This window comes from Anabrus simplex, chromosome 3 (genome assembly GCF_040414725.1).
Source record: "Anabrus simplex isolate iqAnaSimp1 chromosome 3, ASM4041472v1, whole genome shotgun sequence".
Lineage (NCBI taxonomy): Eukaryota > Metazoa > Arthropoda > Insecta > Orthoptera > Tettigoniidae > Anabrus > Anabrus simplex.
The window spans coordinates 229,593,146-229,617,785 of NC_090267.1; the positions used below are offsets into that span (position 1 = coordinate 229,593,146).

Below are 24,640 nucleotides of genomic sequence, written 5' to 3' on the forward strand. Positions count from 1 at the left end.
TCAGCTGAACAGAAATTGGTGCAGCTTCTGAAGGCAGTTTTGCATTCCATACTGCTAAACATAACCAAACAATTTGCTCGGCAGACTGCACTTCCAAACTGCTTCAGAAGTGTTTCAAACCAAAATATTCGTGTGCTAAGACAAAGTGTGAAGCTATTGTCACTAATGTGATTATCCCATTTGCGGTAACTGAAGTGAAAAAGGACTTGGAAAATGTGGACTATGTCTCGGTCTACACAGACTCTTCAAATCATAAATCCACCAAACATTTCCCCTTTCATGTTCGCTATTTTATTTACAACAGGGGGGTAGAGGTAAAATTGTTAGATTTTGAAGAACAGGTACGGGAAACCGCTGACATTATTCCGTCATTTGTCCCGGAAACACTAAATGATTTTCATCTTGAAAGTAAAGTGGTTGGACTTTGTGCAGACAACACTAATACTACTGTAACTTTGGTGGCCCATCTCGGAAAGGTTCTAAAAATATTTATTTCATCGTGAAGAAGTCTCCTGAGAAATCGATTGTTGGTGTTGGATGCAAAGCTCACACTGTCAACAATGCAATACAAACTGCTGTGGACTGTCTTCCAGTTTGTGTTCAAAGTGTAGTGCAGAAAATCTACTCATAATTTCACATTTACACTGTTTGTGAGGCCTCCTTGATCAAGTTTCGTGATTTCGTCAAAACTGAGTATTCCAAAGTTCTTGGTTTCAGTAGAACAAGGTGGCGTCCCTTGTTACCTTCCACTGAGCAAGTACTGAATTTGTATCCTGCCCTGAAATCATATTTTGAATCACAAAGCAGGTGTCCAACTGTAATCAAACAGTTCTTTGATGATCCCTTGTCTGAGGTGTGGTTGAATTTTGTGCATACTCAAGCAGCAATTTTTCAGTGTTATTCAGTTATTAGAGGGGCAACATGTTGTTATGTTGGATGCTTATAAAGTACTTGAGGATCTCAGGAAAAAGCTCTCAAATAGGCTAGACTGTGTCTTTGTACCCTCAACTGTTCAATCTAAACTAAAATGATGGCTTAATTAATGTTTCACATTTCAAGAAAAATGTTGAAAAATTTTACTCCACATGCTTGGAATACTCATACCAGTGGACATTTCATTTTCAGCGTGTTAATTTGGGCAGATCTTAATTCTGTGTTCGAATGGAGTGATGTACAAAGGTCATTAGATTTTTTACTGAAGTACACTCGGAAAGACATACACTATGTGATCAAAAATATCCGGACACCCCCAAAAACATACGTTTTTCATCTTAGGTGCACTGTGCTGCCACCTACTGCCAGATACTCTATAGCAGCGACCTCAGTAGTCATCAGACATGGTGAGAGAGCAGAATGGGGCACTCTGCGGAACTCACAGACTTCGAACGTTGTCAGGTGATTGGGTGTCACTTGTGTCAGAAGTCTGTATGAAAGATTTCCACACCCCTAAACATCCGTAGGTCCACTGTTTCTGAAGTGATAGTGAAGTGGAAACGTGAAGGGACACGTACAGCATGAAAGCGTACAAGCCGACCTCACCTGTTGACTGACAGAGACCGCCGACAGTTGAAGAGGGTCGTAAAGTGTAATAGGCAGGCATCTATCCAGACCACCACACAGGAATTCCAAACTGCATCAGGATCCACTCCAAGTACTATGACAGTTCGGCGGATACTATGGTCAAGCGGCTGCCCATAGGCCACACATCACGCAGGTCAATGCCAAATGACGCGTCGCTTGGTGTAAGGAGCGTAAACACTGGACGACTGAACCATGGAAAAACATTGTGTGGAGTGACGAATCACGGTACACAATGTGGCGATCCGATGGCAGGGTGTGGGTATGGCGAATGCCCGGTTAACATAGTCTGCCAGCATGTGTAGTGCCAACAGTAAAATTCGGAGGCGGTGGTATTATGGTGAGGTCGTGCTTTTCATGGAGGGGGTTTGCACCCCTTGTTGTTTTGCGTGGCACTATTACAGCACAGACCTACATTGACGATTTAAGCACATTCTTGCTTCCCACTGTTGAAGAGCACTTCCGGGATGGCGATTACATCTTTCAACACGATCAAGCACCTGTTCATAATGCACGGCCTGTAGCGGAGTGGTTACACGACAATAACATCCCTGTCATGGACTGGCTTGCACAGTCTTGACCTGAATCCTATAGAACACCTTTGGGATGTTTTGGAAAGCCGACATCGTGCCAGGCCTCACCGACCGACATCGCTACCTCTCCTCCGCTCTGTGAAGAATGGGCTGCCATTCCCCAAGCAACCTTCCAGCACCTGATTGAACGTATGCCTACGAGAGTGGGAGCTGTCATCAAGGCTAAGGGTGGGCCAACACCATACTGAATTTCAGCATTATCGATGGAGGGCGCCACAAACTTGTATGTCATGTTCTGCCAGGTGTCCGGATACTTTTGATCACATAGTTTATGCAATACATTGCTTTTTGATGAGATTGTTAATGTCAGGGAATATGTCACAGTTACTAAAGTAAAGGAATGGAATTCGACTCGTACACCAACTCATTTGAGGTGGGTGGAAATATTCACTAATTTTGAAGATAAAAATAATGGCTTCAGGAATATAGGTGATATTGTTGAATGTGTGTTAAGCTTGCCTGCTACAAATGCTCCTACAGAATGGGTATTTTCATTAATGAACAATCTTTGGACAAATGAAAAATTCAGGCTAAAGCCTGAAAATGTAAAACACACGGTAATCACTAGGTACAACTTGGATTATAACTGCGTAGAGTTTTATGACATACTGCGTGGAAACTTAAAGTTGTTGAAGACAATTCATTCAAGTGAAAAGTACGAGAGCCTGTCACAGTGACTTCACACTGCAACGTGTTAATGTAACACTGTGTGTTGTAATGTAAACAAATTTAATAGCATAATAGGTTAGTAGGTTAATAAAATTAGGTCATTTTTGTTATTGGAACATATTACTTCCTTTTTTATAGCATCTAAAAATCAGAGTATTTTTAAGTTTTATCATGCTGTAGTGAGTAATAATGTACAATTCGCTGTATGTTTTTTACGCTTGGTACCGCTTAAAAGGAACAACAAGAAAAATCAGTGATCAAGTTCGCTGCTAGATCATATTTATGATCAGGTCCTGATTTTTGTCTCTGAATATCTGGTCACCCTATGTAAAAGCAACAGTCTGGCAAGATAAACGAACTGTTCTTATGCTGTCAACAAGTTCAAATTCTGTGAATGATGGTACAGTGAAACGAAAAACCAGTAAAGGTAATGAAGAAATAGAAATTGCGTATACTCGTGCATTCATAAATTACACAAAACATATGGGTGGCATGGACATCAGTGGTCAGAAAAGAGAATACAACAAGGTTGGACGATCGTCTAAAAAAAGGTGGAAATTTATTTTTCATTTTGTGATCAATGTATGCATTGTGAACAGTTTCATTCTTTATGATATGAGTAACCAGCCAGCTCTCATAGCTCATGGAAACAGACATCTGAACTACCAGTGCAACCTGGTGCAACAGCTGATCGAGAACTTCACGTCCTGCACACGTACGGGCAGGAATAGAAGTTTACCCATCGGCTGTCCATCCCCTAAATTATTTCATTCTCTTCTGAAGATACCTGGTCGTGCCAAAGTGTGTGCTTTGTGTTTAAAAATTAAAAATAGGGCAGTTTCTGGGAGAGCCACACAAACAACATTCAAATGTAAGCAATGCAATCTACCACTGTGCAGAACAGGATGCTTTTTGGAATACCATCAGAAGCGAAATGTGGATATTCAAAATTAGGGTGAGTACACATTTATATGCACTAATCGTTTAGGAACAAAATGTAAAAGGAATTACATATATATCTTTATTCGTTTGACTTCTGGTTATTTTCTTTTAAAGAGTGGTATTTATGCTGCTGTGTCTATTGGGATTTAAAGGACTATCACAAAACACTGTAATTATCCTTTAAATGGGGAACGGCAAAGGGTTAAGGGATGAGGAATGACAAATGGCATTTCTGCAGCCCGCCAGTTCATAAATGAACACTGGGAGAAAATTCAATCACTGCACATAGCATTCCTAGATCTACGGAAGGCTTTTGATCGTGTCCCACACCAGCTGATCTGGTATGCTCTCCATGAACACAGCGTGCCCAAGAGACTCCTTGACTGAGTCAAAATGTCCAATAGAGTTGAAATAATGTATTAATAAGGTCCACCTTTTCAATACAAACTGTATAGAGTTTAAATTACCTATATGTTTAGGGACTAGTTTCGACCTAACAGTAGGTCATCATCAGCCTAAAGCAAATAAAATACATGTTCCACATAAACACCAATAGCTGGGTACGATGGCCCAACTGGCCTTTCCAACATTTTTTCACTGACAGTTGGAATGCATCAAGGCTCAGCACTTAGGACGATTTTTACGATTTCCTTTACGCTGCACTGACACAGATACGTAGGAATAGGATAGGGCTAGGAGTAGGAAGAAAGGACCGTGGTCTTCATTAACCTTTTCCCACAGATATACTTGGACTCACTATCTGGCAAAACCAGGAGTAAAAATTTGCTTGCAGGGATGGTTGTGGGATACCTTCACTACATAATTTATTTTGTAAAACTGCTTAAGTTATCTCCTGAAATTTTACAAGAGAAATAAATACAATCAATGTGTGCATCATATATAGTTTTACTTTATTTGATACAATGATATTACCCAATTACACATAGGAACACCCAGTTCAGATGATACATCAAGAATCATCCAACACAAAGCAAGGTAATGTCACATTGCTTGCACTTAAAGGCAGACTGAATTGTTCTACCTGATGGGGCTCTTCTTTTCTTGGTCATACAAAGAACACAGGACTTCTCCCTCCCATCAGTCTTCACAAGAGTGTGATTATTTGCGGGTAAAGAGCATGATAACGGAAGGTCCATGATAACGGAAGGTCCTGCCCCACATTTCAATGAAGAAAAATTTCCTATAATTTTCTGTACTTTATATGAGATGCTTCCTGAATTCCAGCTGTGTATGTCCATGCTTTGTCCTAGATGGAGAGTTAGTTGCATCAAATAAAGTAAAACTATTTATGATGCACACATTGATTACAAAACCGAATACAGTATGACCCTGATTTTGTGTGACCTCGATTTATAAGCTATGAATTTCATTTTTATTCCATATTGAAGTGCAATTAAAAGAAATAAATTAACAAGAGGTCCACATTTTCAATACAATATATGAAGTAAATAATATTACATCTGGCCTTTGCTGGCAGGACCTAGTGTTTACAGTGCACTAATTCTTCTGGTATAGACTAGAGCAATTTTGTTACTTTCATTGATCGGTCTCTGTCTTATCCTTGGCTTTGACAATATGAAAGTGACTGAGGTATGAGCGATGCTAGTAATGCCATTCCTTATCCAGCCAGTCCCTGTTATGAATGGTGTGAAAATGTTGCTCATAGGGTCGGTTGTTGCATGCATTTCAGCGGGCTTGGCAGACTGATATGTAATAGCAACTTCAGGCTCAGTGAGGAAACCAACGGGAAACTACCCCACTCCTCATTTCCTAAGTACGCCTCTTCAGTGATGCCTAGGCCATCTATGACAGCTGATGGTGAAACTGTTGAGGATCCAACCAGCCTTCAGGCTGAGGACTGAACATACTCAACACAATATTACATCAGTCTTGGGACTAGTTTCAGCCACCTAGTGGCCATCTTCAGCCAAAATAAAAAGTATTCGAACCATGCGATAACTAAAACATATGTATACAAAACAAAGACAATGTGTTCCGGCCTAGCTATGGCTAGACCACCTAGTTGCTCGCTACCACTTCCTAGGACAGATAGCAGCACCCTTCAGCACCCAGCCGGAAGTGGTGTGGATGGAAGGGGGATGAGAGACTGGTATGCTTGGGTGCCTCGTGCGAGAGGACACGAGAACATGTGACTGACTGTTATCAAGGGCATCTGCCCATCAATACTCAGTATTGTGTATTTATAATGTGTTATATAAGTGTCTTAAATGTAATAAATGTTATTATTTAATCAAGTGAGTGAGTTACGTTCAAAACATGGTCCAATTACCGGGCCGGATTATCTACACCACGAGGACCTCGTGAAAGCAGCGTGGCGTGTAGTATGGACGACTACTTTCTACAGTAACATGGAAATACTAGGAAGTTCACTTCAATGACATCATCTGGCAGTCCCAGGTTCGATGTTCCAGCACCAGAGGTAAACTAAACTGAAGGCAGGTCAGTACTATTCATTTAAGGCTCTCCTTTTCTCCTTGTTATTGTCTTACCCCCTCCATCATGGAATCTTCAACAAGGCAAAAGCTTCTTAAGCAGAGGTCGCGATTTAAAGCGCAACTTACCCGCTCGGAAACATTCGTTGAAAATTTCATCGCTCAACAGCATTCGAATTCGCATGAAATTAAACTGCGATACGAAGACATGAGTGCATTAATGTCGAAGTTTGATGACGTGCAGTCAGAATTAGAATTAGGAGACGCTGAAAACGAGCAAGCTCATGATCAGGCGCGTGCCGAATTCGAAACCAAATACTACAAGGTAAAGGGCGAAATGAGTAAAATAATAGCGAACCTTGAAGAGTCATCACGCGACACGGTAGATTCAGGAAGAACTCAGGTCAGCAGTGTCGCGAGTTTAAAGTTACCGGCTATTAACATTCCACATTTCGATGGAAAATACGAAAACTGGCTCTCATTCGCAGACAGTTTTCAAGTTATGATTCATAACAACAATAATCTGCCAAGTGTCCAGAAATTTCACTACTTAGCATCTGTTCTCAAGGGCCCAGCCAGCCAATTAATTCAAAATTTACCCATCACAGAGGCAAATTATGAGGTAGCGTGGAAAATGTTGAAGGACAGATTTGAGAACAAGAAACTAATAGCAGCTACTCATGTTAAGGCACTCTTAACTTTAAAATCAGTCTCCAGTGAAACAGCCACAGAACTGTTAAGGTACTCTAACACTTTTAATAGTCATTTGAATGCACTCAAGGCCCTAGAACTTAACATTCCATTGCATGAAGTTATTTTGACTCAACTGTATGCTCAAGGACTTGATGCTTGTACTAGACGAGACTGGGAATTATCACAAGCAGACACTCGGGTTCCATCACTTGATGACTTGCTGTCATTTGTTGAGCATAAACGGCAAGCTCTGGAGAACTTCCCTAGCTCACAGCACACTGCACCATCGCACAGACAACAAGCTGACAGAAATAAGCCTAAACCTCAAGGGGATACTCAACCACGTTACACTTACACCACTACCAGTCTCATAAAGTGTCCCTGCTGTCATGGTAATCACCCGATATTTAAATGTGAAGAGTTTGCAGCTCTCAGTGTGGAAGATAGACAAAGAAGGGTTAAGGAAATGGACTTATGTTTTAACTGTTTGCGTACACAGCATTCTGCCAAACAGTGCAAATCACGTGGCTGTAAATTATGTAGTAGGAAGCATCACACCTCATTACATAATCCATCAGGTAGAGAGGGAGGTACAGCCCATCAAACTGCATCCAACTCCTCTCACACATACTGCAATACAAAAGACCCTGTAGGGGTTCTGCTGTCCACTTCCATGGTCAAGGTACTAGATTGTAGGGGGCAAATGCAGGTCTGCCGGGCACTTCTTGACAGTGGCAGCCAGGTTAATCTTTGCACTGAAAGTCTAGCACAGCGATTAGGCCTTAAGAAAATGAAGAATCCCATACCAATCAGCGGCATAAATGATTCCATTTCTCAATCAAGGTACAGTGTTCAGTTAGAATTGCAATCCACTGTAAGTAACTTCACTGTGAGTATGACTTGCTCTGTCTTTCCACGTATCACAGGTAACATGCCCAGTAGTTACATTCAGCATGAGCATTGGAACTTGCCCACTGATTTGAAGCTCGCTGACCCCAAGTTCTTCCAGCCAGGTGACATTGAATTGTTAATAGGCGCAGAACATTTCTTTTCATTACTGAAACCTCGGCGCAGAACTCGATCACCAGATTATCCTATCCTTCAAGACACTGAACTAGGATGGATTATTGCTGGACACTACCATCGTAGGGAAGAGAAAAATCCTACTCTAACTACATGTTTCTTGAAGTCAGAGGACAGGTTAGACACTCAACTACAACGGTTCTGGGAAATAGAAGAGCTTACGTCACGAGTCATGACAAGAGAAGAGAGAGCTACCGAAAAACACTTTACAGAGAATACTACTAGGGATGCTACAGGTAGATTCATAGTTCGCTTACCCCTCAAGCAGAAACCTGAGGTTCTGGGAAACTCCTTCAATCATGCCATGTCAAGACTAACTCAATTAGAACGGCGTTTCAGCAGGCAGCCCTCACTTAAGCACGAGTACTCTAACTTTCTTCACGAGTATGAGGCGATGGGGCATATGGTTAAGGTGGATACATCTACTCAGTCAGGGAATGAAGGTGGAAGCTATTATCTACCCCATCATCCAGTTTTTAAGCTTAGTAGCTCGACTACCAAAACTAGGGTAGTATTTGATGCATCTTCTAAAACTTCTAACAACATTTCATTGAATGACATATTAATGGTTGGAACGACAATACAAGAGGATCTTTACTCTATCATTCTAAGATTCAGAATGCATACCTTTGCCTTCACCGCAGATATTGCTAAAATGTATCGGCAAGTCATGGTTCATGCAGATGATAGGAAACTTCAGCGGATTATCTGGAGGGAATCACCTAGGGACCCACCCTCTCACTATGAACTGACAACTGTAACATATGGTACAGCATCAGCACCCTTCCTAGCTACCAGATGCCTGCAGCAACTTGCTGAAGATGAAGAATCGAGGTTCCCCAGAGCAGCACAAGTTGTTCGCAGAGATTTTTATGTTGATGATTTATTAAGCGGCTGTGACGATATCCAGGATGCTCTTCAGTTGCAGTCTGAAATTATTAATTTACTAGAGAGTGGAGGATTTCACCTCAGGAAATGGTGTTCAAACCACCCAGCATTACTAGAAGCAGTTTCAGAAGAGGACAGGGAAACCCAGCTGCCTTTAAGTCTTGATGAAGGCACTAGTGTGAAATCTTTAGGCCTATTATGGCATCCAGTCACTGATCATTTTCTCATTTGTGGCAATCTGTATTCAGACAGTCCCTATCATGCTGACTCTCATGTAACTAAACGAAAGGTCTTATCTGTTATTGCATCAATATTTGATCCACTTGGGTTGGTCAGCCCTTTGGTAATTTCTTACAAGGTTTTTATGCAGAAACTTTGGCTAGTCAATCTGAACTGGGATGACAGACTACCATCTCAACTAGTCAGAGAATGGGAAGAACTTCACTTTAAGCCACAGGCAGTAAGAGAATTTTATATTGAGCGGTTAGTCACATGTAAGGGACCCCCTGTTGATATACAAATTCATGGTTTTTCTGATGCTTCAGAACAAGCTTATGGAGCTTGTCTTTATGTACGGTCTGTCGACAAAGGGGGACAGACCTGTGTCAGATTATTATGTTCTAAATCCAGAGTAGCACCGGTGAAGAAACTGACACTACCAAGACTTGAACTGTGTGGAGCGCTACTACTTGCCCGACTACTCCACAAGACCCTTCCAGCTTTGTCTCTGCCAGTCAGCAAGCTGTACCTGTGGACAGACTCCACCATTGTATTAGCCTGGATCGCATCTCCTGCTACTCGCTGGAAAACATTTGTGGCCAACCGAGTCTCTTCAATTCAAGAATACACTCACAAGGCTGAATGGAGACATGTTCCTACCAGTTGTAATCCAGCAGATTTAATATCCAGAGGTGTTGCTCCAGAACAACTACGAGGTATGAACCTGTGGTGGCACGGACCATCCTGGTTAACTGAGCCCACTGAATCATGGCCAGACACAAGCTCAGCCCATGCAGAAGAGGAACTACCTGAGTCACGAAGCACACTTCCTGTAGTTATGTTGATAGGTACAAACTGGGATGAACTTATGCTGAAGTACTCGTCACTGTCCCGACTGACTCGAGTTACTGCATATTGTTGGCGATTTATTCACAATAGTGCCAATCCTCAAGACAAGAGGTTAGGGATATTAAGTACACAAGAGCTGCAGATGGCCTTGCACTCCTGTATCAAAATTGCACAGCAAGTGTGTTACGCTCAAGAGATAGCCAGTCTCAACTCTAAGTGTTGCATTTCAAGGAAAAGTAAAATTGCAGATTTACATCCTTTCTTAGATGATAAGGGAATGCTAAGGGTAGGAGGAAGACTAGTAAATTCAAAACTACCTTATGACAATAAGCACCAGCTTATCCTTCCTCCCCAGCATGCTCTCACAAACCTTGTTGTGATGGCAGAACACATTAGGCTTTTACATGCAGGTGCTCAATTAGTAATTGCATCATTAAGAGAAAGATTCTGGATTCCCACAGCTAGGGCAGTTGTTCGAAGAGTCATCCACAAGTGCCTCACCTGTTTTAGATTCAAGGCGTCAACAGCTGAACAGCTGATGGGACAGCTCCCTGTTACCAGAGTGCAACAGAGTCGCCCATTTCTTAATGTAGGAACTGATTATGCTGGTCCTTTCTTCGTCAAGAGGGGAAATGTAAGAAGCAAACAGACAACGAAGAGCTACATTGCATTGTTCATCTGTCTTGCTACCAAGGCTCTTCACCTGGAGGTGGTGAGTGACCTCTCTACTGATGCCTTTATGGCAGCCCTGAGGAGATTCATAGCTCGACGTGGGAAATGCTCCATCATCTATAGTGATAATGGGACTAACTTCATTGGTGCCAATAGAAGAATGCAGGATCTCCAAAAACTATTCTTTTCAACCAGCTTTTGTGAAGAGATAAGGAATTCATTAGCGATGGAAGGCATCACGTGGCACTTTATACCTCCCAGCTCTCCACACTTTGGCGGACTGTGGGAAGCAGCTGTCAAGTCCATGAAGTACCACTTGAGAAGAGTTGCGGGTAATGCACTATTGACATTTGAGGAGCTATGTACCCTTACTGCACAGATAGAAGCCTGTCTTAATTCTCGCCCCCTATCTGCCTTATCTAATGACCCCAGTGACCTTAATTATTTATCACCTGCTCATTTCCTAATTGGTGCCCCCCTTACAACCATCCCTGAGCCTGACATTACTGACCTGCCCATCAACAGATTGTCTCGATGGCAGCGTATCCAGTCAATGCAGCAGCAGTTGTGGAAGAGGTGGTCTGCTGATTACCTGAACTCACTGCAGCAGAGGAAAAAATGGACCTGTCCCAAGGAGAACCTAGCTACTGGTACAGTTGTTCTTCTGAAGGAGGACAATCTTCCTCCTCTCTGTTGGAAGTTGGCTGTGGTGGATACTGTTCACCCTGGAAAGGATGGACTTGCACGAGTGGCTACCATCAGGACAACCAGTGGTCTTTTTAAACGACCTGTTAACAAGTTAATTCCATTACCTATTGAAAACTAAACAGGATCGTTGTGGCTAAAACATAAAGTGTTTCATGTGAATATTTTTTCATGTTCATTTCAGAGTGTAATTATGGTGTTGTGTGTGTGATTTGAACTGAGAACTTACAGTGTGCTTAATTCATACTGCATAATAATGGATGAGGACACAGTCAACCTACTTAGTACCTTCTGTTAACAGTGTGTAAATATTTTGTTGCTTATGTTTCTGTTTTGCCTATGTTTATATTTATATTTTGTTGAATGATCAACTCATTTTGGTTACTGTACATGAACTCTGTATGTCAGTGCCTGTGATATTTGAACTGAACTCTCATGGGGGCATATCAGGCAGTTTAATTCGGTTGAATCATGGTGATTCAACGGTGGGGAGCATGTTCCGGCCTAGCTATGGCTAGACCACCTAGTTGCTCGCTACCACTTCCTAGGACAGATAGCAGCACCCTTCAGCACCCAGCCGGAAGTGGTGTGGATGGAAGGGGGATGAGAGACTGGTATGCTTGGGTGCCTCGTGCGAGAGGACACGAGAACATGTGACTGACTGTTATCAAGGGCATCTGCCCATCAATACTCAGTATTGTGTATTTATAATGTGTTATATAAGTGTCTTAAATGTAATAAATGTTATTATTTAATCAAGTGAGTGAGTTACGTTCAAAACACAATGTATGTATGCTGTACGTTGGGAATTCAGCCCGAAGGCTGGTTTGATCCTCCACAGCTATGCCATCAGCTGTCACATATGGCCTAGGCATCACAGAGGAAGTGTACTAAGGAAATAAGGGGTGGGGTAGTTTCCCGTCACTTTCCTCACCGAGCCAGAAGTTGCTCACATATCAGTCTACTAAGGCCGCTGAAATGCACGCACCAAACGACTCTGTGAGTGATATTTTCATATAATTCATAACAGGGACTGGCTGCATAAGGAATGGTATTACTAACATCACTCATACCTCGGTCACTTTCATACTGTCAAAGCCAAGGATGAGACTGAGACAGGTCAATGAAAGTAACAAATTTATTTTAGCCCACACCAGAAGACACAGTGCACTGTAAACACTACATCTCGCCAGCAAAGGCATAAGACAATGTAGCAGGAATAATTATAACATTTTTTTTCATTGTTGTGCTGCCATATTGCTTCATAGATTTTGGACTCTGATAAATATGTTAATTAGTAAATATAAGTTAAATTTCCCAAATTTTTGCATATAACATCCCAATTTATAACAACCTTTTACATCTCAGTAATATAATTTCCTAAAATAAGTTAGTAAGTACTCAGTATTAATTGTACATATCACCTAACATAACCTTATTTTGCATGTGTTAACCCTCCAAGTGCTATCGTCTCCCTATGAGACGATTCGGATCCCGGCTCAAGTGCTATCGTCTCACAGTGAAATTATTCATAAAATCGATATAACAACTCGTAAAATCGGTATAACAATCGATTTTACGAATATTCTCGCTGCGAAATGAAATTCTCTATTTGGTAGGCAGTGCAAGTTGGTCTTTGGTTGGGAAAGGAAAGCAGTAATCTTGTCAGCTGTGAACTTGTCTTTGTTTACCTCTGCTCAAATTGCGCAATTGCTTCGAGCATTTAAAGGTTATTGTTTGCTAGCCGATTTGTGATAACTGTGTGGCTGATTTATTCTATTTTAATTGGTTTATTTTAGTTTAGTGATTATTATAACATAAACATGAGTAAACTAAGTGGTTCAAGTGCAATTAGAGAAGCATTGGAGGAGCTTGGGAGTGATGAAAATGAAGAAGACATTGGTAATGTAGAAGATTTTCCTGATAATTTATAATTATACGACTAGTACGCCTCTTCACTGATGCCTAGGCCATCTATGACAGCTGATACAAGTATGAAGGATGAGTTCTCCATCTAATCAATACTTTATTTTACATAGTGTCAATAATTTACATAAAAACCGACCCGTAAATAGGTCATCTTCAGCTGTTAGAGAACTTACTTAATAGCGACTGTACAGAATAAACAATACTAAAATTAAAACTAAACAAGAATGACATTAAATAAACATGATACCACTATTCTAAAATTACTTAATATTAGCTATATACATATGGTACAATTTTGGGATTAAAGGTGTTATTTTCAAATATTGCATATATTGAGGCTGGAATAGGATACAGTTCTTGGAGTTGATCAAGAATCACTGGTATTCAGACGTCAGGTTATCTGTGTTAAGGCCACTATTATGTCCAACGGTTTATGAGATCTTTGAAGTGCATTGCTGTGCCGAAAATGTTTGGGGGTGTCGTGTTCCTTAGAATAAGAGGTTCAGGGACCAGTTCACGGACACATAGCTTATACCCAGTCCATATCACTGCTGAAAAATACCTAATACCCTAATTTAGATACCCATGACTATAGTGATGCGTCAAGTAATGCTGTAGACAATCCAAACGTGCTAACTACCAGGCATATCTAGACCAAATAACCCACCACAACACACACACACTCCAAATCTGATGATGACTCTCAACCAGCTCCTTGTCAACCCTGTAGGCCTAATAATGACAAAGGACATTGGGTGAGGGTTTATCCTGCTGAACCAGCATTTGAAATAACTAATAATTTCCAAATAAGGAATGCTGGAGTAAGAAACTTGCCTGATAGAAATAGTTTACCAGTAGTGTACTTTTATCTCATTTTTACAGATCTTGTGTGGTCCCTAGTTGTTGGGGAAACAAATGCCTATGCCCATGAGCAAACAGATAAAAGAATAACAGCAGGTACCTTAAGTCTCTAAAGTAGGCTTCAAAGATGGGTTGATGTCACAAAAAAAAGAGATGAAGTTTATCACAGTTATAATCAATATGGGCTTTACTTAAAAAAAAACTATAAACATTATTGGACATCTGCTAAATCACAGAGAATCCCCTTTTTTGAAGAGAATATGTCCCTAAATAGATTTCAAGCACTTAGGGCAAATTTCCACATCAGCCCACTAAAAGAGACATCCAAAGACCAGACCTGGTATAAAGTCAGACCCTTTTACAATATGATGAATGAAGCCTTCAAGAAATTTTTCGTACCCTTTCAAAACATCTCCATAGTTGAATCTATGATTGATATGAAGAACCAGTGTGCATTCATACAGTATTTCCCCAACAAGAGACATGCTCGGTTCAGTATAAAAAGGTAAAGTTCAAGCTGTGCAGTAGCCAGATGAGTTATGTTCTGCGCTCTGAGATATACAGCGGCAAAGATTTTTTATGGAATGGGGCAGATGAAGCTTTTACTCAAAAGGTGGCTTTGCATTTACTGAATAAGTGTAAACTCCTGAATAAGTATTACTGCTTGTACACTGATGATTGGTACACAAAACTTCCCTTGGCAGAAAAGCTTCACAGCAATCTAACATACATAACTAGCACAGTGAACAAAAATACTAAAGACCTGTTTAAAAAAGTAATTGGAGCTAAATTGGGACCAAAAGAAACATTTTATTATTGGAAACAATAAAATGTTACCTGTGGGCTATAAACAGAAGAAAACAAGCAAAACAGTGTACCTCATTTCAACAGCCTTTCCTGCAGATGACCGAGTTAACCGTAGCCGCAAAAGTGGTATTGAAGCAATAAAAGCCGCCCTAATAAATGAATATAAATTGCATATGGGGGCTGTGGATGTAAAAGATAAATCCCTGTAGCACCTGACCTAGTAGGAAATACTGGAGAAAGATTGAGAATTTCTTGGATATGGCACTAATGAACACCTACATATTGTATAAATTCAACACGACAAATCCAGAAAGCAGATACAGTTTACTGTGAGTGTTTCAGAAGCTCTAGTATATGGTGAGCAAGATAGAGACAATCTGCAACCTGAACCAACTCCAGGACCAGCCGGAGACATGAAAACTATGAAACTACCTTGCTCTAAGTAAAATTCTTTAAAATTACTGTGTCCACCTATTCAATACAATTATATTTTGTAGTGATTAAATTCTATATGAATTATAAACACTAGTTAGGAACATGTTTCGCCCTAGTTTTGGGCATCTTCAGCCTAGTGCTCATCTGATTATACTAATCTTATTGCTGATATAAATTGCCTATTTTGACCTTAAGATTCAAATATCTGTTTAAACGATAATTTGCCTGGTTGGCAATCAAGTTACAAGTAACCAATCTCATTTTATTCCGTATTGAAGATACAATAAGTAAAATTCTTTAAAATTACTGTGTCCACCTGTTCAACACAATTATACATTGTAGTGATTAAATCCTACATGAATTATAAACACTAGTTAGGAACATGTTTCGCCCTTGCTCTAGAATGAGAGTATGTGTTGTTTGTTCTTCTCCACAAATGACCAAAAGAAGCCGCTATTGGTGCCCAGGGTGCAATTCAGGAGTACATCCTACCTGCTACAACCAATTGGAACACCTTTGGAGGGCAACCAAAGGGGAGAAAACGAAAGCAACCTGCGAAGAAACTGATTCCGATTGGGTACGCTAATAAATCATAATTATATGTATACACATTACAAAAAAAATCAAAAAATGGCATTACTAATTATTTTTCTTTTAGTTTTCAGGATCTCAAAGCAGACTGGAGGCTTGCAAAAAAAAATTTTTTTGATCTTCTGAAGTAGAAAAAGATAACTTTCTACTTATGTATATATGTGATTGAAAAACTGTGACAACTGACATGGTTAGACTTTTTACTGTGACTTTTTTTTTAATTATTCATTGAAGTTTCTATTATTATATATCATTGTGCTTGTAATGAATTTTGGCACATTTTGTATATCTTGGAATTTAATTTCAGATAATGTAGTACTTGTGACCAACCTCAAAAATTGGAATATGTTTTGATTTTTTTTTTTTTAATATGACTAATCATCTATTATACTTTAGTGGATACTTGTAAGTTAAACATTCTACTATTAGCTTATTCTCTAATTCTTCCTGAACAAATTCATATGTAATATACCATATGTAGTTACAAATTTGAATTTATTATAATTTTTTTAAATGTATCTGCATGCTGCCTTAAGAATGCTCAGCACTTAAGAGTGAAACGATCAGCACTTGGAGGGTTAAACACTAACAGTTTTGTGAACTGAGAGAACTGAAGTGAAGTGGTAGAACTTTTACCTTTGTAGTACTATATTGAAGGGTTTTAAAAACATTATTTGGTTTAACATGCAAATCGTTTCTGCAATGGTATTCTACATCATGTGGCAAGTATTATCTCCAATGTTATAATCAAGGGTTATGAATTTCATGTTGTTGGTCCGTACTGAACTGAGAATAACATATGAATAGTAACACAGTAAAGGTTTCCACCTATTCAGTACTAATATGTATTTACAATGTTATAAATTACATGGAACTAGTTTCGACCCACCTAGGGGTCATCATCAGCCATATTAAAGCATACATAAGTTTTTGTCGAATCCTAAAACATGTTATTTTTAACTGGAATAATCGTATGGATTTTATAATTTATAAAGTGAAGTTTGGTAATGAGATGAGAAATGTTAGTATGGTACAGGTGAGTAGTAAATAATAATATATATACAAACAAGTTTGGAACAAAGTACTAGTGGGGTGCTTAGAGTTGTAAAAATATAACCTCGTGGATGTCAGTAGTCCTCGTACTAAAGAAACAATGTAAAATAACACATATAAACATATATACAAGTATGTACAAAGTCTGGAGAGTAAAGAGTGATACTCTTTTAATGTCGAGTCGGCTTGACCCTGATCACTTAAAGATAAAAATTTCATTGTTCCGTATTGAAATTATTAACATTAAAAATTAAATAATTGAAGTTCAACCAATTCAATACATAAAATAAAGAAATGTAGTAATTACATTCTTATTTAAATGGGACCGGTTTCGACCTTAGTCCAGGTCATCATCAGCCGTAAAAACAAGTAGGCGAAATCACACAATGTTTATGAATATTGGAGAAATGGGTCAGATTCACACTCTGTCAGGCACAAAGTCACAACACTATCAAATAATATATGAAGATTATAAATAAACTTGAAGTCGCAGACGAACAGATTTGTAGAAGCAAACCGCCAGTTCTCGGTGATCAGCGCGGCACATTCAAGGTCATGCGCTGCAGTCTCGAACGCCAAAGTAGAATGGAGAATGTCTTGAAGGTCCAATATTTGTCTCGGTTGCGGGAAGTTAAATCAGTATAATTGAATGAGAACTTGTGCTCCTGCTAAGTTCTTGGAAAACAGGATGCTTATAAAATAACTAATATTTTTAAAAAACATAACATGAAAATTTCTTTTAGAACTAATAATAGAAATCTTGATATCTTACACAACTCTAAATCTCTAAATAAGTCTAATGCTTTTTCTAAATCTGGTGTATACAGATTCAAATGCAACAACTGCAATTCCTCCTACGTTGGACAAACTGGCCGCAACTTCAATATCAGGTACTCTGAACATGTCAACGCCATTAAATACAACAGATTCTCTGCCATAGGACAGCACATACAAGACTCCAAGCATAGTTTCACCAGTATTAACAATGACATGAATATACTTAAAATCATTAACAAAGGCCCCCTCTTAAACATTACTGAAAATTGCTTTATCCACCTTGACCAGTACTTCAACCCTAATTTCAATTTAAACGACATTTCTGAAAAACCCAATATCCTTTTTGACTTCCTAATTCTTCTTCTCAAAAATTCCAAATTCCAAAACCCCAATTCTATTTTCCATGCCTTACAAAGTTCCCACCCACATTTTCTACCTCCAATAACCCACCCTCCTAACCCACCCTAAACTACCCCTCCTTCATTTTCCCTATCTTATCCTTCCTCAATACCATCTAACTTCAATCTCTTTTATTTTTTCTCTCTTTTCACTATCACTCTTCCTCTGTTAATTTATTCTACCTTCTCTAAAAAAAAAAAAAAAAGACCTTCATTTCGGTTCTCCTCTTTCAAATTTTAACTCTTGTCTTGCGCCAATTTTGACTACTTCAATCATGTCCTAATAATTTTTTTCAATTTTAAAAAATAGCGCACTGTGCATATAAGTTTTCATTTGTTTTCCGATATTGCGCTTTTTACTACATTTTTTTCTCTTTACAATTGTTTTTTTCAAGTAAAAAAAAAAATTGTTTTCCAAGAACTTAGCAGGAGCACAAGTTCTCATTCAATTATACTGATTTAACTTCCCGCAACCGAGACAAATATTGGACCTTCAAGACATTCTCCATTCTACTTTGGCGTTCGAGACCGCAGCGCATGACCTTGAATGTGCCGCGCTGATCACCGAGAACTGGCGGTTTGCTTCTACAAATCTGTTCGTCTGCAACTTCAAGTTTATTTATAATCTTCATATATTATTTGATAGTGTTGTGACTTTGTGCCTGACAGAGTGTGAATCTGACCCATTTCTCCAATATTCATAAACATTGTGTGATTTCGCCTACTTGTTTTTACGGCTGATGATGACCTGGACTAAGGTCAAAACCGGTCCCATTTAAATAAGAAGGTAATTAATACATTTCTTTATTTTATGTATTGAATTGGTTGAACTTCAATTATTTAATTTTTAATCCTGATCACTTAGGCGGAGAAATTAGGTATTTGGTGTATTAAAGCTGTGTTGGTCGGTTGCGTTGTTGATTGTTGGACGTGAAGTTATTTTTGAATTTCTGGTTGAGAAGAAGGTGGAAACTGCGCGTGGATGTATTGATTCTCAGTTCTTAGCGGAAACCAAATTGGACCTGTTTAAATGGAGAAAGTTGGTAAAAACAAAAAATGGAGATAGGAAAAGGTTAACATAAAGTGAAAGGATGCTTACCTCATGCTGCGGTGTGTGTAGTATAGCTGATGGTGTGCGATTGGTGGCGGGGAGAGAAGTGTGGGCAGAGAGGAGGGCAGGCGCGTGCGGGTTAGAAGGGGGTTAGGAAGAGTGGGGGTGGCTTGGGGTGAGGTGGGGGTGGGGAGCTTTTAAGGCGGGGCTGAAGGGTGCGGGAAAAAGCTGACAAAGGCAATGCAACAGTTATCATGGATAAAAAAGCATATATTGAAAAAACAAAAAACTTTTTCACAGACAGCTCATTTTCTATAATCAAAAAAGACCCCACCCAAAAAATTCAAAGACTACTTAAACAAACTCTTAAAAACACTTCATTTTTATTTACTGAACAGGAAAAATCCAAACTCATACATATGAACCCAGGACTCCCCACTGCTAAAGCTCTCCCCAAGATACACAAAGCTGGAGTTCCCATCCGCCCAATTATCAACTATAGACCAAGCCCCCCCTTATACAAATTATCACAATTCATCCAACGTTTCTTAAGAAAAAATTATCAATTTTTATCCAAAAAGTCCATTAAAAACACATCAGAGCTAGTAGAAAAACTTAACAATTTCAATTTGCAACCGGATCACTCCATCCACTCTTTCGATATTGTAAACATGTACCCAAGCATACAAGTATCAAAATTAATTCCAATAATTAAAAACAATTTAAACAAAAACAGCCACTTAAGCAAATTTGAGACACAAGACTTTATCACAGTATTAAAACTAATCATCAACAACAACTTCTTCACTTTCGACAATGTTATATATCAACAAGATGGTTTGGCAATGGGGTCACCGGCCTCAGGCATCTTGGCAGAAATATACCTGGACTTCCTCGAACACACCAAAATCGACAATGAATTTGGAAACATTCTCTTTTGGGCCAGATATGTTGACGATGTCTTCGTAATCATGAATGAGCAATCAATTAATGCCTCCACCACCCTCTTAAAACTCAACACTATTGATTCTCATATCAAATTCACACTAGAATCCGAATCAAATCAAAAAATCAACTTCCTAGATTTAACTATCACTAGAAACTCAGATTCTTTCAGTTATAAAATATTCAGAAAACCTACTCAAACAGCCTCCACCATTCGCCAAGATTCAGTGCACCCCCAGTCCCACAAACGAGCCACATACAACAACCTAGTTCACCGAGCCTTCAGCACACCTATATCCAAGAAAGATCTAAAGAACGAACTTAACACAATTCGCGGAATTGCAAAACACAACGGCTTCAGCAATCATTTTATAGAAAGAATAATCAATAAACACAAACATCGCCCTAAAACTACCCTCAAAAAAGAAGTGACTAAACCTCTAACATTTTCCACCTTCACGTTCAACAATGATATCTACAAGTTAACCAATATCTTCAAGAAACAAGGCGTTAAAATAGCCTTCAAAACCAACAATAAGAACACGAACGTCTTACACAATACTTCACACATCAACAAGACCAGCAGTTTTTTAAAATCAGGAGTTTACAGGATCAAATGCAACACCTGTGAAAAATCCTACATCGGACAAACCGGTAGAAACTTCAATACCAGATACCACGAACACACTAATGCAATAAAATACAACAGGTTTTCAGCCATCGGCCAACACATGCATGATTATAACCATAATTTCACCAATATTGAACAGGACATGGACATCCTCGAATTAGCAAACAAGGGCCCTTTACTCAACATAATGGAAAATTACTACATACACCTAGACCAATACTTCAACGCCAGTCACAATCTCAATGAAATCTCAGAGAAACCCAACATACTCTTCGATCTATTCATCACTTTCCTCAGAAACAATAACGCAGCCAACCAAAACTCAATCCTAAGACTAATCAAAGATACTTTTCCGAGACAATTACCCTTTTTCCCGCACCCTTCAGCCCCGCCTTAAAAGCTCCCCACCCCCACCTCACCCCAAGCCACCCCCACTCTTCCTAACCCCCTCCTAACCCGCACGCGCCTGCCCTCCTCTCTGCCCACACTTCTCTCCCCGCCACCAATCGCACACCATCAGCTATACTACACACACCGCAGCGCGAGGTAAGCGTCCTTTCACTTTATGTTAACCTTTTCCTATCTCCATTTTTTGTTTTTACCAACTTTCTCCATTTAAACAGGTCCAATTTGGTTTCCGCTAAGAACTGAGAATCAATACATCCACGCGCAGTTTCTACCTTCTTCTCAACCAGAAATTCAAAAATAACTTCACGTCCAACAATCAACAACGCAACCGACCAACACAGCTTTAATACACCAAATACCTAATTTCTCCGCTTAAGTGATCAGGGTCAAGCCGACTCGACATTAAAAGAGTATCACTCTTTACTCTCCAGACTTTGTACATACTTGTATATATGTTTATATGTGTTATTTTACATTGTTTCTTTAGTACGAGGACTACTGACATCCACGAGGTTATATTTTTACAACTCTAAGCACCCCACTAGTACTTTGTTCCAAACTTGTTTGTATATATATTATTATTTACTACTCACCTGTACCATACTAATATTTCTCATCTCATTACCAAACTTCACTTTATAAATTATAAAATCCATACGATTATTCCAGTTAAAAATAACATGTTTTAGGATTCGACAAAAACTTATGTATGCTTTAATATGGCTGATGATGACCCCTAGGTGGGTCGAAACTAGTTCCATGTAATTTATAACATTGTAAATACATATTAGTACTGAATAGGTGGAAACCTTTACTGTGTTACTATTCCAATGTTATATGTTGTTATTCTGTTTGCCCTAAGACAAAGACAAGTGCTTATCATTCTGAAAGTGTCACATGCCCCTTGTGCTAGTTCAAGTTTTCTTCCCTCATCATCATCATCATCATCATCATCATCATCATCATCGTCATCATTATCATCATCATCATGTCGGTTTACTCATTGCTGAGCGTCGTGACCTCATTTCTTCACTTCATTAGTAACTGCATCCTTAATGAGATTTTTCCATCCTGAGCGGTCTTCAGCTCTTCTTAAGATATTGTGAAGAGGTAGACCTGTGATCTTCTTTGCATGGTCCAACCATCTACTTGTTGTTCTGCCTCTTGGTCTGGTGCCTTCAATTTTGCCTTGCAGAATGGTCTTTTCTAAACTGTCTCCTTCTCTCCTCAAAATGTATCATAGGAACTGGAGGTAACGTTAACTAACGCGGGAAGATAAACGTTTTGTGATTCTCAGTTCTTCTATAATGGAGGCATTTGTTCTTCTTTCTGTCCATGGTATACGGAGCATTCTCCACCAACACCACATCTCAAAGGCATCTAATCAGTTCTTGTCACTAGCCTTCACAGTCCAGGTCTCACAACCATACTGGAAAACAGAAAACACCAGTGATTCCACCAATCGTATTTTCACTGTTTTGGAAAATGTCCGGTTCTGCCACATCTTTGTAAGTTTAACCATTGCGGCATGACCTAGGACAATCCGTCATTTTATTTCTTTATCACAATTTCCCATGTTACTGATTATGGAGCCCAGATATACACAATCATTCACCAACTCCAGATCTTTCAGGCATCCTGTTATTTGGATTGGGATTTGACTTCGTCGGTTGATAACCATTAGTTTGGTCTTTTTCGTGTTCGTTTCTAGACCAAAATCTGAACTAATGATTGCCACTCTAGAGAGCAATTCAACAAGTTCTTGTCCACTTTCTACAATGAGTGTAGTATCAATCAATCAATAAATACTGATCTGCATTTAGGGCAGTCGCCCAGGTGGCAGATTCCCTACCTGTTGTTTTCCTAGCCTTTTCCTAAATGATTTCAAAGAAATTGGAAATTTATTTAACATCTCCCTTGGTAAGTTATTCCAATCCCTAACTTCCCTTCCTATAAATGAATATTTGCCCCAATTTGACATATTGAATTCCAACTTTATCTTCATATTGTGATCTTTCCTACTTTTATAAACGCCACTGAAACTTATTCACCAACTAATGTCATTCCACGCCATCTCTCCGCTGACAGCTCGGAACATACCACTTAGTCGAGCAGCTCTTCTTCTTTCTCTCAATTCCTCCCAACCCAAACTTTGCAACATTTTTGTAACACTACTCTTTTGTCGGAAATCGCCCAGAACAAATGGAGCTGCTTTTCTTTGGATTTTTTTCCAGTTCTTGAATCAGGTAATCCTGGTGAGGGTCCCATACACTGGAACCATACTCTAGTTGGGGTCTTACCACAGACTTATATGCCCTCTCCTTTACATCCTTACTACAACCCCCAAAACACCCTCATAACCATGTGCAGAGATCTGTACCCTTTATTTACAATTCCATTTATGTGATTACCCCAATGAGAATCTTTCCTTATATTAACACCTAGATACTTACAACGACCCCCAAAAGGAACTTTCACCCCATCAATGCAGTAATTAAAACTGAGAGGACTTTTCCTATTTGTGAAACTCACAACCTGACTTTTAATCCCGTTTATCAACATACCATTGCCTGCTGTCTATCTCACAACATTTTCGATGTCACGTTGCAGTTGCTCACAATCTTGTAACTTATTTATTACTCTATAGAGAATATCATCCACAAAAAGCCTTACCGCCAATTCCACTCCTTTACTCATATCATTTATATATATAAGAAAACATAAAGGTCTGATAATAATGCCTTGAGAAATTCCCCTCTTAATTATTGCAGGGTCAGATAAAGCTTCACCTACTCTAATTCTCTGAGATCTATTTTCTAGAAATATAGCAACCCATTCAGTCACTCTTTTGTCTAGTCCAATTGCACTCATTTTTGCCAGTAGTCTCCCATGACCCAGCCTATCAAATGCTTTAGACAGGTCAATCGCGATACAGTCCATTTGACCTCCAGAATCCAAGATATCTGCTATATCTTGCTGGAATCCTATAAGCAGAGCGAAAATTGTTGATTATCCTACCACCGATTGAAATTCCACTATCGCAGCTATCCAGTGCTCTTCTCATTACACACTCTGCGTAGATATTGTAGAGTTGGGGTGACAATATACAACCTTGCCTGACTCCATTTGTCACATTGAAAAATTCTGAGCATTCACCATCCACCCTTACAGTAGCATTATGACTATTATAAAGAGCTTTCAATAATGACGTTAAGTGTTTTGGGACTCCACATTCATTGAGCACTTCCCACAACTTGTCCCACTTGACATAATCAAAGGCCTTTTTATAATTGAGGAAACAAATATAGGCAGGGACACAGAACTCACGGCATTTTTCAATTATCTGCCTCATGTTTGCTATTGACTCTCATGTTCCTTTACATGCCACA

The 24,640-nt window shown here is 39.3% G+C and overlaps 1 protein-coding gene across 1 annotated transcript in view; it reads right to left on the reverse strand.

Annotated features, from left to right (window-relative positions):
• Positions 1–24,640, reverse strand: part of Tbcd (tubulin folding cofactor D) — a 278,977-nt gene that overhangs the window by 149,642 nt on the left and 104,695 nt on the right. The gene's annotated exons all lie outside the window — the stretch shown is intronic.